Consider the following 12435-nt stretch of genomic DNA (forward strand, 5'->3'; position numbering starts at 1 on the left):
TGGGGGGCTCCACAGCAATCCTGGCTCCCCCAGTGCCGAGGGCAAGCCGGGCCGCGTCGCACCGCTGTCCCCGTGCCACCAGCAGGGCCGCGCGTTGGGACAGGGCACGGGAAGGGTCCCGCCCGCAGGGAGGGAGGCGGTGATGCGGCACCGAGGGGCCGGGCTGTCACCGGGGGCGTCTGACTCCGGCCGGAGCGGCCGCGGAAGGTGCGGGCGCACATCACCATCCCTCCCCGAGCATTCAGGGAGGCAGGGCTGGGGCGGCAACGTGAGCGTGGAGCTCCCTCGGGGGGCCGGGCAGGGGGTGAGGGAGCCGGCTGAAAGCCTTCCCAGAGTATCTGGAAAGTGGCTCCGTTGGTAAATCATTCCAATTAGATTTAATTTTTTTTTTTCAAAAGAGAAACGTTTAAATTAATCAGCTTGCCTTTACAAATAAGACTTTAAAAAGATATTATTTGTGATTTAATGAAGCGAAGGTTAATTATGGCCTAGGTTATTTAAGAAGCTGTGTTTTCCAGTAGTAATTATTCTAGAAACAGAAAGCTATTTATATACCCAGACTAGAATATTTAAAAAATGATTCATCACCAACCTTACCCTTAGTTTTACAGAGCACAGCAAATCTTTCCTGGTATGAAGATTTGCATTAATCCATATGTATTTATGTCTAAGTTGTGTACATGTAAATTATGGCTACAAAATTATACCAAATGTTAATTTTCATGAACTCTGAGCAATTTCTTCTGCTCGCTCTTTTCCTCAGAGTAGGTGCTAGTTAATATTATCCGGAGAAACAGCAATATATGTGTTTCCAAGGGCCTCATCCCATTGACAGTTAGATTCCTTCAGCTGCTCTGAAAACTTAGCAAGGTGCTATGAAAAAAGATCTTTATTAAAATGGGAAGAAGGGGACTTGAAAGCAAAACTCCACCCACATATTCAAACACCAGAGGAAACCAAAAATCTCTAAATACTGGTGGGTTGATTTATTGGCAAAGAATAACTGAACAATTGGATCTTCTTACATTTGCAAAAACTCAGTGTCCTATATTGGAGCTTATTCATATTCATGGAAGTGACAGTAGTTGGCTGGCTGAACAATAGCTTTCAACAATGTCTCTTCTCAGAAGTAAAACTGTATGAAACCATTTTGAATGCCCAGCGATCTGAGCTGGCAGTTTGGTGGATGGGGTCCCTTTGCTCAGTTTTGTTAAAAGCAGGAAAGCATGACCTTGTGGAGGATTCTTCTTGGTCTAGTAATACTTTTTAAAAATGAGTTATTTGCTAACCTCGAAGATTGGGGTTGCATTTATGAAGACTACTATGAAAATAAATTATCTCTGTTGAATTTCTATGCTGCATTCAGAAAAGAGCCTGGTCAGATTTTCAGCCATTTTGTTATAGGAGCTTTGTGCTACCTGAATATATGTAAATAAAGATGTTTTCTACTATCCCTTTCAAGATGCTCTTTCACTGCCAATTGCAGTTTGAATTGCTCTTTGATGAACTGAGAGCATGGTGGAGAATTAAGGAAGTCGTTGATGATTCTTCACTATTCCAAAAAGAACTTGTTCTCTATCACTGCTTCATTAAGGCACATCAAGGTGTTTTCTTTTGGGAGGACTGTGGAATGATCCTTTCTGCAAGTAAAAGCTTGCCACAATGGGAGGCCTAAGAAAAGTGTCTGACCCTGCTCAATTTCCTGGCTTGCTTTGTTGGTTCAAGGTCAGGTCTTTTTTTAAATTTAAGATTTAATTTCCTACCTTTGAAATTGTTATCCATGTGTGCAGAATAATCCCTGGGATGTCCAAGTTGCTGGTTTGTTCTTACTGAGCAGTGTCTCATTGCCCAGTATTAGTTGATGTTGCTCTGATTATTCAAAATCTCATTGTATCTCACTGTTTGGATGTCCTGCTCGTTTTGGTAAAATACTGTGTGTAGTAGTCAGAACAACCTGGAGCAAATCTGTTGCCCAGACTGCTCACAGAATCTTGCTGCCGCTACATAAAATGCCCTGACATCCACATTATTCTTCTGCAGCATCTTTCCAAGCAGTGGCATGGAAATCAATGTTGCAAGCCTTAGCTTCACAGGGATGGAACTTTTTTTACAAGTGAAAACCAATTTGGAATAAAAATAGACCATTGTCTATCACCACCAGAATAGTTCACACAGGGAAACCAATCAAATACTGTTTTTATTTGAAGTGTCTTTTGCACAGTCTTGTAAGATGACATTGTAAATTATCCTTAAGTCCTGTTAAAAGAGAACTTTAATGAGAGACCTGCGTTTCAATGATATTGCGCTGGTAGAATTACAGAAAGTCATCATTCCACGTAACAATGTCTATTAAACAATGATGAAACTTTAATTACTGACAGAGATAGTTCCAGCATGTGTTTGTCCTGGCATTTACTGTGCAGTTAGAGAACATCTGCATGAGTAGGAAGCACAGAAGAGTAGTACCAGCAGGGTTTTCTTAGAGGAGCAATGCATTCACAGAACTAAATGCCAAACAAAAGATAGCTTGCTTTTCATTCAGAGTAGTTTTCAGTGCTGGGATGTGCTGACAAGTATTGCTGGATTTTGGGGAAAAATAAAAACTCTAGGGACTTTGCTATAGTGAGATAGGGGAGCTATAGTGATAGTCTCTGGTGACTGAAATTGGTAAATAAAATTCAGAGATAGTTTTTCTTCAAAGACTTGGTGGACACTCATGTTAACGGTTGTGTCAGGTACCAGAGAACTGCAATTAACAAAAAGTATAAATTTTGTTTCCTTCTTTGTCTGTCATTTCAATGTATATTGCATAAACAAGATCCTGTTGTGCCGATGAGTAGTGAGATTGTTTTGGTCCCATCAAGCTCATTCTATAAACAAAGTGCAGCAAATGGATGCAAGGAATTCCAGTGGCAAGGGATGAAACAGTAAAGAATGAACAGACCCTGGTGTATGTATAAAGTAGACCTGTTTTGTCTGCCCTTGCAAGCAGTCCTTGCATTTAGTAGAATATTGCTTTTATGTATGTGGCAATTACTTGAGGGGAAAAATTGTTTTTTCACTGACTGTTATGGGAGGAAATATACATGGGGAATCATTGTTCTTTTCATGTGGTTTAGAGAAATAAGCTTAAACCACAAATGTAAAGTTAAACTAGATTCTCGCTTTCAAAACAGTTATGTGCTCAGTTTCAGTTAAGTGATTGCAGTGTGAGCTTGTTTTTGTGTGGCCTGTATTTAAACTAGTGCTGTAGTACCTTTTTATGATTCAAGGATTCAAATAAGTTCAAACCTACTTTTTAAGCTTTCTGTTCAAACTGAGATTTCTGAGCCTGTCATTGGTGCTCAGAAGGGACTGCGTGCATGACATACAGGTGGCAAACAGGTTTGTGGGTGGGCTAGAAAATGTGATGGCATGTTTAAACTAAAAAAACCTAAACAAAACTGACCTGTAAGTTTTTAAAATGTTGTTTTCAAACCATTGCTGCTTTCATAGTTAGTGGTAGGTCAAAACTGGGACATGAGAAAGCTAATACTTGCCATTTGTAGCACCCTTAGGAGAAGGGATCCAAAGGAGCTTGTTAGTCAGAAACTGAAAAACTTTAAACCCCTTTTTCTCAGTGGATGATGCTTACACATCTATGGAGCTTTCCTGGAGCTGAAACTTGCTGTTCTCTCTGCATAGCAATTTCAAATGAATTGTTTCTAATTTGAGAGGCCTTGTATGTGTGCTTGTTGTTGTTAAAATGCTGTCAGTTCTGGAAACCAGAACAAATTTGGAAAATCAGAATGTGATTTGAGAGCAAGAATGGTGTTCCATAAATGGGTTTATTGTCAGTCCCATACACACTGCTGTGGTTTCAGAGCAACCCAGAGCTGCTGAGTTTTTGGGTGTCTGTGCTGTGTACCATTTAGTGAATGTGATCTGTTATCATAGTCTGTAGCACTTGGTAATGATAGGTACTTGACATAAAATAGAATAGACAGAATGGACTATTGGAAGTGACCTACAACAATATCAAGTCTAGCTGCCTGAATAATTCAAGGCAGACCAAAAGTTCAAGCGTGTTGTTAAGAGCAATGTCCAAATGCCTCAACCCACTGACAGGCTTGTGGCATCAAGCACCTCTCTGGAAATGCTGTTCCAGTGTCTGACCACCCTTGCACTAAGGAAATGTTTCCTTGTGTCCAGTCAAAAGCTCCCATGGCACAGCTTGGAGCCATTCCCACAGATCACATCACTGGATCTCAGGGAGAATAGATCGGCACATGGCTCTTGATCTCTCTTGTCTCAGCACATATATTTAATGTTGCAACCACAGTTGCTTTGTACAGTTTTATTTGTTGAGAAGATGTAAGCTGATTAAGGAAGATGAAATACAGACCTGGAGAACCAGACTCAGCAGCTCCATTGCTATTTACATTTTTTTGTGAAATACTGCATGTACAAATTACTAGGTTTTTTTATTATTATCACTATTTTAATTTTTTTTTAATTTAAAAAAGAAATAACCCCAAAACTTTATTGACTTTATTGATTTGACCACACTGGCTTGGGGAACTGGGTGCATAGGTAGGACCTATAAGCTGTACCTAGATTTTTAAAGCATTAGAAAAAAATCCCATCTGCCAGAATTGCAAAGGATTGGTTTATATCGATGTACTGTCAGTTTTCTTCCAGTGTTTTCTCTTGAGTCTTTCACTGTCAAGCAACTTTACCTTTATCTACTCTTCTTCCATGCTTGAACACAGATTTCAGACTGTTTTCATTGGGGTGCTAGGTCTTGTTTGGAAGTTTTGACAAGTGCACTCCTAACTCTCTGGAAAGCAAATACTGTTACATACCTTTTTCCTCAGTTTAATACCAACTTTCAACAGTTTTTAAAAGCCAGCCAGAAAGTGTAGGTGGGGGTTCCCACCTGTGGTCAGAGATGCCTTGCTGTGCAATGACATGGTTTTTTTCTGCTGTTTCTCTGCATTTAAAAGCTGTTGCTCAGTGGGGTGAATGGGTTTAACAGTTTTACCTCCTTGGGCCCTCTGAGGTCAGACCTCGACTTGTTAAGGACTGCCACAGTGAAGACATCTGTGACACTCTCATCTCATTGTGCTTGTGCTTTTATGCTCTACAGTTGTATATCTCGGTGTATTATAAACAAGAGGGTTTTCAGAGCTAACGAAAACAGCAAATTAAAATGTCCATCTCCTGATATTCTTGTGCTTTGGATATGTTGAAAGCAGGGACGTGCAGTAGGAAGGAAAGGAGTTGATTGCCCATGAGGGAGTCCCTTTGGTGCTGAGGATGAAGGCAGGCTACAGTCTCTGGGCCAATATCTATATCCTCTTTTGTTTTCTTGGTTCATCCCTCTTATAGTTTGTTACTTGGTAGCCTACAGCTGTTCTGTTCTGGTCACAGTTGAACTGTGGGTGCAGAATATTTGGTACTTCTGGGAGGCAGTCTCCCTCCAGCACGCCCCTGGTGCAGTTTGGATGTTTTTACAGGCTGTACCAGGGTTAGTTCCACCCCAGCCACGTGCTTTGCCTTTGCAGAGGCTCCTGTCAGTTCAGGATGGGGCTGGGCTGCCCAGAGCTTGGTGTGACACAGTGTCACACACCGGTGCTGCAGGCACTCAGGGGAACAAGGATGTGTCACAGCTGAGCATCCCCAGGGAGCAAGAGGCTTTCTGTAGAACAGAAAGTGTCTACCTGCAGTGTAGATGGGACCTGATTGGAGCACTGGTCCTGCCCCAGCTTGGTGCAGTCTGGGGGGGGAGAGGAGGCAAGAGAGGCATCTCAGTCCCTGCTTGCTGTAGGATGACAGGGTATGCCTTATTATTTTCATGCTTTGCAGTTAAACAGTTAAAGACTTAGTTTGAAAGAGTTTGTTTTTTTTACTTCCTCTCTCTGCAGAGAAGGTTAAGTGCATTTCTTCTTTCTTGTAATTGCAGACTTTCTAATACTTTTATTTCCACGTAAGGTGTGGGTGACCCATCTATTTTGAGGGTCTCATATAGAAAATTAGCTGAAGGTTAGGCTACAGTTCTTTTTCAGTACGTAATGGTCTTTCCCACTGATCCTGCTGCTGATCCTGCTCATTTACCAAGGAGCTGCAGTTGGGTTTCTTATTCTGTGATTTCATTATGGAAAGTATGCTACTCATTAACTGGTATACTAGAAATTATCCCTAAAGATCAGAAATAAGCAGTGTTCATAAAAATGTTGGGGAACATATTTCAGGGTTAAAGATTTTCTTTGTGTTTTGCTTATTTATTATTTTTTAGAGAAAATCATGTTCTGAGTACTTTGTTTGTCTGTGGCAGCTGTTCTCAGTCATTAATGTGGAGGAGGATCTGTAAAAGTGAAATGAGTACACAAAACCTCCTCAGCTTGATCTAGTTAAAATAATGGCTCAAGAACAGGATCTTGAACTGTGAAATACAATCTGGATATATGCATATACATGCTTGCCCATATACTCTGTACAAATAATTTAATTGCTAGACTTACTGTAATATGTCCAGCAGGGAATATGCCTTGAGCCTTTCTGTGTTCAGAATCTTCCAGTTACAGATGATTAGGGGATTGACTGTCTAAGTATTACATTTTAAATTACATCTTTATACTTACTGAATGAGATGAATTTAATATTTTGATGTGATTTATCATGCTGAGGTTGAGCCATACAGTGAAAGCAGTTAAAACTGCACGTTCTTTGAATAGAGGGGATGTCATGTTGGTTAAAACTGTTTGTGGCTTACCACAGTTGTTTAATGGAAGGAAAATAAAACAAAGCCTCAAAGCCAAGTTATGCGGCTATAATAGTGCCAGACTGTAAGACTACAGCACACCAAGACTGTAGCTGAAACAGTTACTTCAGATTTCACTTTTTGTCATTTCAGAGCAGCCAAAGTCTTTTTTTAGGCAAAAAATCAAAATGTTTCTCATACTTTTATTCATAATAAAATTCCTGTCTCTGTCATCTTGTGCTTAGAGGTGTTTTTTCAACTTGCCCCTCAGAAAAAAAAACTTACTTAGATTGTTGGAATCATGCTGCTGTGTGAGTCTTGTAATTGTAGGAAATTTAACTTTTTTTTTTAGCCTGCAAATGTGTGTGTTTTTCTGAAAGCGACCGCTAGAATAAAATTGATCCACAGAGCTCTTTTTTTTTTCTTGACAAGTGATTTTTCCATAATTTTAAGTTATTTGAGTTGATGATTTTGAAAAATGGTTTACATGTTCAATTTCACATTTTGACACTTATTTTGATGTCACAGTACTTGCAGTGATTTTTCTTACACATGGAAATGCTGTGGGTCCTTTGCATTTGGAAACCTGTTGAAAGTGGTCAGGTTTCAGAGTGAGGAATGACATGTTTTATGCACAGGGCACATATGAGACTTCCTTGCACAGAACCGTGTTGGCTCTGAGGTCAAAATCCTCGGTGTCATCCTGAGAATCTTTTCCATTTCACTCTTCACTGAGGAATGGGAGAAGCTGATGCTGATCCTTAGTGCAGCTCTTTTCATATTAGGAATCTTGTCAAGGAAATGGAATTGAGATTGTTAAGTAGTATGGAACATTTTGAGATGCTCATTTTATATTATATGTAGATCTGTACTAATTTCAAAGGCAGATAATAATGATATGCTAAAACAGCCAGGTTTTCTTTCATTTACATAACTTTCAGGCAAAAAATATCTGAAATGAGAACTATGTTGAAAGGCTTTCTTTTATGTTTTTCCTAATAGCTTGTATTTAATTATAATTTGGGGACTTGATTGCTGTGTTTGAAAAAGGGTTCAGGTTTGTGAGTTTGGAGTGCTTTTTATAATCTGAAAAGTTTGCCTTATCAGGAAGAGGCTGTCTGCACTAGCACAGCTTTTGTGAAGTTCCTTCATTCTGACCCTGTTGTGCCTGTCCATTTTCTCTCTTCTGTCTATTACATATTCATGTATGCAGTAAGAATACTGGAAAGCACTAACAGCCAGTCCTTAAAGGTAGAAAGAACCAAGAGGCATTAATTTCAAGTGTTGTTTGGCTGCATTAAAACACACAGCAGGGTTTCTGCTGCTTGACCTTACTGAGAACTATTCCCTTAGCAACCTTTCATAGAGGGAGTAAAAAGACAGTAAGAAAACAATTTCTCCCCCATATAGTCAACAGAATAATATCTAAGAAATTAATTTCTCTCATATAAACACATGAATCTCAAGCCAAAAACTCCCAGTGGGGCCAGGGACTCATTAAGTATCCTATTCCTCAGTCTAGTCATTTTATCCTCTGCTTTTTAATTTACTTATCTGAGTCTTAGAGATTTTAACTAGTAACATTGCTGATGGAATGCTTTCAATGTACTCAAAATCTCATTGACAATCTGGTTTGTTTTTATTTAGAAATTGAATAAAAGGATTTTCCATAGAACTGAATGTTTGTAACGTTAATGAGAATTGTCTTTGTCAGTTGGGTAAATGACCCTATTTATGCCATTACATGATATTTAGGAAACACCAATTATTTGCTGCTTGATAATACTTTCAATAGAGAAACTGTGTAACGATCTAGAGCATTTCCATAGCCCTTTGTCTTCTTAACCTCTCTGCTTCTAAAGGTAAAACTTGGAATGGTGGAAGGAGGAGTTCACTTACAGGAGACAGTCTCTCAGTGTCTTTGTGCATTTGCAAATCCTTTGTTTTAAAACAATTTGTTTAAATTAAATTTTACATTGATTTAAAAAATGCTTATAACTTCCAAGTAAACTTTGATGTAAATTGAGCATTGTCTTGTGTAAAATATTAGCTGCATTCTAATTGAAATGACTGATGATTGCCCATTTTCTATCCTACTTGAAAATATTTTTGGAATGAGAAAAGTTATCTGACAAGTTTAGAGAAAAGGAACTTAGGATGTGATATCTGCAAGGGTCAAACCAGAGAGGGCTAGGATGTTGAAGTGCACAAAAAATAAAAGAGAGCAACCCAATTATCTGGTTTAAGGTTATTTTTTGGGGTTTTTTTGGTTTTTTTTTTTTTTTTTTTGGTGAAACTTTCTCTCTTTTTTTTTTTTTCTTCTTTCAGCTTGCTTTCATGCTGAAGTTCATCAGTTACTTAGGAAGTAAAAGTGTTTTTGATATAGGTAGGACTTAGTGACCCAAACAGAAATAGAAAAAGCTTGTTCCTCCCCTGGTCTGAGCAAGGTGTTTGCACAGTATGGGTCTGGTTTTTAAAGAGGCTGGAGAAGGGCAGGGGTACCACATCTTAGACCAGTAATCATTTTGCAAATAATCAGCCTGTGCAAGGCATTTCACTTTCCAAGAGGAGAAAAGGAATTTCTGCTCACAGGATGAGATGGGGAAAGCTACAGTATAGCAGAAGCTGAGGTTGACAAACCTCAGCTTGTAGAAAGCCACTTGCCCAGGACAGCTGGACAGGAGCATGCCCGTATCTGGGTTAAAGCATTGTGCAGTCCACATGAAAAGTAATCTCATGGTTCAGCACTACCTAACTTTTTGGCAGTGATAGACAGGCTTAATGCTTTGTTATGTGTTGAGGGCAGTTTACATTTTTGTGACCATGGTGTATCCTCTTTGCTTTTACACTGTTATTTTGAAATATAATGTAACATCAGATGAAACTGAGAGTCATCTGGGCAATGTAATTAGGGATACCTGATTATTTTAGAATCAAATCTGCAAGCCTAGTTCTCAAAAGTGTCTTTGAGTAAGACTTACTACTGTCTTTACTGTCTTTGAGTAGACTTTTTTTCAGTAACCCAGAATATTTCTCAGGAGGTGTTTCTCTCTGTTGTCCATTTGGTTTGTTCTTAGTGTTTTATTGCCAAGTCAGGGCCTGTAGAGTTGTAGCTGGTATCTTTATGCCTGGGGTTCTTAACTAAAACTCCAGTTTCTCAAAAGCATCTAGCTCAGGAGACTTTCCTGTCTGTGGTTGCACTTTCCAGAGGCATTTCATCACTTCTAGCCATGCCCCGTTTTGTATGAACAGCAAGTCCATCATTCTACCTCCTGGTGAGGTCTCTAAATGTAAATTTTCTCTTCAAATTCTGCTGTATTTTTACCTGTCTTCTCTTGTTTGGCAGCGTGGTGTTCCCCCCATACTTCCCTCTTCCCTGCCACTGCTCAATGCAATAGATTTTATGAACACGCTTTTCATGATTTACTGGATTATTTTATTTCTACTGCATTTTAATCATCGTGATGACATCTGTTGGCAGCAGTACACAGATGCTTTGTCAGGGTACATTCTAAGGTTAGTAAATGCTTACTATATCTCCATGACAAAACTGAGGTTTTGTCTTTTTCATTTACATTACAAGACGTGGGATTGCATTATGGAAATGAAAAGTGTCCCTGGAAGACTTAGTGCCTTTCAGTGACCAACAGGTGAAACCTCTAAGTTTCATGTAGCTCCCTCTGTGTTACCTGCTGCAGTGAGCCTTGCATTACAGAATTAAGCCTCTCATCCTGCTTTCACTGATATGAAGGGTAATCTTCCTCTCTTTTTAAAATTTTTTATTTTAGATTTTAACCTTTGAAACTGTCTATCACTGCCATTATAAGGAAATGGAGAACATGCAGGGACAAGAAGCCAGAGCTGCTACCTCAAGGCATCTCTATAGCTCTAAAGAATGGCAAAATATCAGGAATGTAAAAAAGAAATTACAGCAGTGGTCAGTTGTATTTGCTACAGGGCATTCTGGCAATGCTAGTACCTAAATTAGTCAGACTAAAATGGTAGTTTAGTCAAAAAGCACTTCCTAACACTTTTGTGAACTTGAGGCAGATTATGCATTGTCATAATTTCAAGGTGTTTGTGTTTTCTTTCTTGTGTTAATTACATTCAAAGAGGTGTTGCACTTTGTGCAGGTCAACATGAAGAAAATACTTGGTGGGTATGCAAGAAATATCTTGTTGATCAAAGATGGGAGTTCATGTCCTGCATTCATGGTGGCACAGGGGCTCTAAACTGGATTTTGGTAATGCTGATAACTGATCTTTGTTGTTGCTGGCCTGCAGGGAGACAGTTTTAATCTGGAGTCTTGTCTCTTGCCTTGAGAAGTTGTGGGTGGTTGTGTTCAGTCAGTAGAAGTGGCACATCTAAAGGATGCTGTAAATGGAAGGCTTGGAGCAGGATGTGTGTCATGTTTTGGTTCTGAAAGGTATTTTATCAGAAGAATAAATGAATAAGCTGGAGAAAATGTGCTTTAAAATGATGCATTCTTTTGGGCTTGCAGGGGAGAAAAGCTTATATTCTATAACTTGTGACAGACTTACAGTGTAGAAAGTTGTGAGTTTTTTTTTCTTTTTTTTTCCTTCCAGAAATAGCATTGCTAAATTGCCCAGGGGTGTAGTTTACCTCTGTATAAAACCTGTACATGGAGTGTAAGTTAACTGTAAAATTCATACACTGTGAAATGCAGCAGAGGAGCCCAGAAAACTACTGAACAAGGCCCTGGAGAAATATATGTATCTTACATACACACAACACTTTACCTGGCAAAATTCAACTTAAACTCAGTCACGAGAGGATCAAGGGACAGACAGAAAAAGGTGTTAGCCTGGATTGCTCAGTTCACTTTCTTGGACAATTAGGGGAACGAAGACAGTAAAATTGCTCTGTCTGAGGTTGAAGAAAAAATAGAAGGAGTTTCTCTGAGTGCAGAACAGCACAGCAACAGTTGGAAAGGCTCTGCTGGCTCCAGTGCCCCTGAGAAGTCCCTTAAAGCAAATTGATGGCTCTGATCTTTTTGCCATTTAAATCTGTACCCAGCTACTTTGCTGGTGAGGTGAACCAGACTTAGGAAATACAAATAAATATATAGATTTAGAAAGTTCTGTCATATCTCCATCTCTTCAGGGCTACTTTGAATGTATAATTTGAAAATATCTTGTCAGATTATCACATTAACTGGGAAATAGTCATATATCCTAGGGCCCTTGGCAAATGCACTTTGAAGCTGAGAATTTCAAGAGGTACTTTCAAGATTTAGCGTGTTATTGCAATGTTAATAAGTAGCTTGAGAACTGAAGAAAACTTATGATAGTGTTGATAAGATGGAAGATGGAAGCTATCTGAAGAAGCTGGGCTACAGCTCAGACAGATATGCATGAGGGAAAATGAAATTGCTCCTCAAAAAAGGTCAGTATATATGTAAACTTGACAATTAAAAAAAAATTTCTGGTGATGTTACATGTATGAAAAAAAAAAGATTGTTTCTTTAGCTTTTGGTCAGAAGGTTTTCTACCAGGTATTACAAAATCATTTTCCTTGTGAAACCATACAGAGAGACAAATGAAGATGTACTTTGATCTTAGTCTCATAAATTCCAATTTTACAAAGTTCTGTGAGTTTCTTCATGAGAGATTGTTAATGTGAAGTGTGCCTGTGAACGTTCCAAAAGATTACTAATTTCTTTGTATCCATAT

General features: G+C 39.0%; 1 protein-coding gene across 1 annotated transcript in view; it reads left to right on the plus strand.

The window, feature by feature from the left end:
- GRID1 (glutamate ionotropic receptor delta type subunit 1) overlaps positions 1–12435 on the plus strand; it is a 478229-nt gene that overhangs the window by 2713 nt on the left and 463081 nt on the right. The window lies entirely within an intron of this gene.

The sequence above is a fragment of the Geospiza fortis genome, unplaced genomic scaffold (assembly GCF_000277835.1).
Source record: "Geospiza fortis unplaced genomic scaffold, GeoFor_1.0 scaffold130, whole genome shotgun sequence".
Taxonomy (NCBI): domain Eukaryota; kingdom Metazoa; phylum Chordata; class Aves; order Passeriformes; family Thraupidae; genus Geospiza; species Geospiza fortis.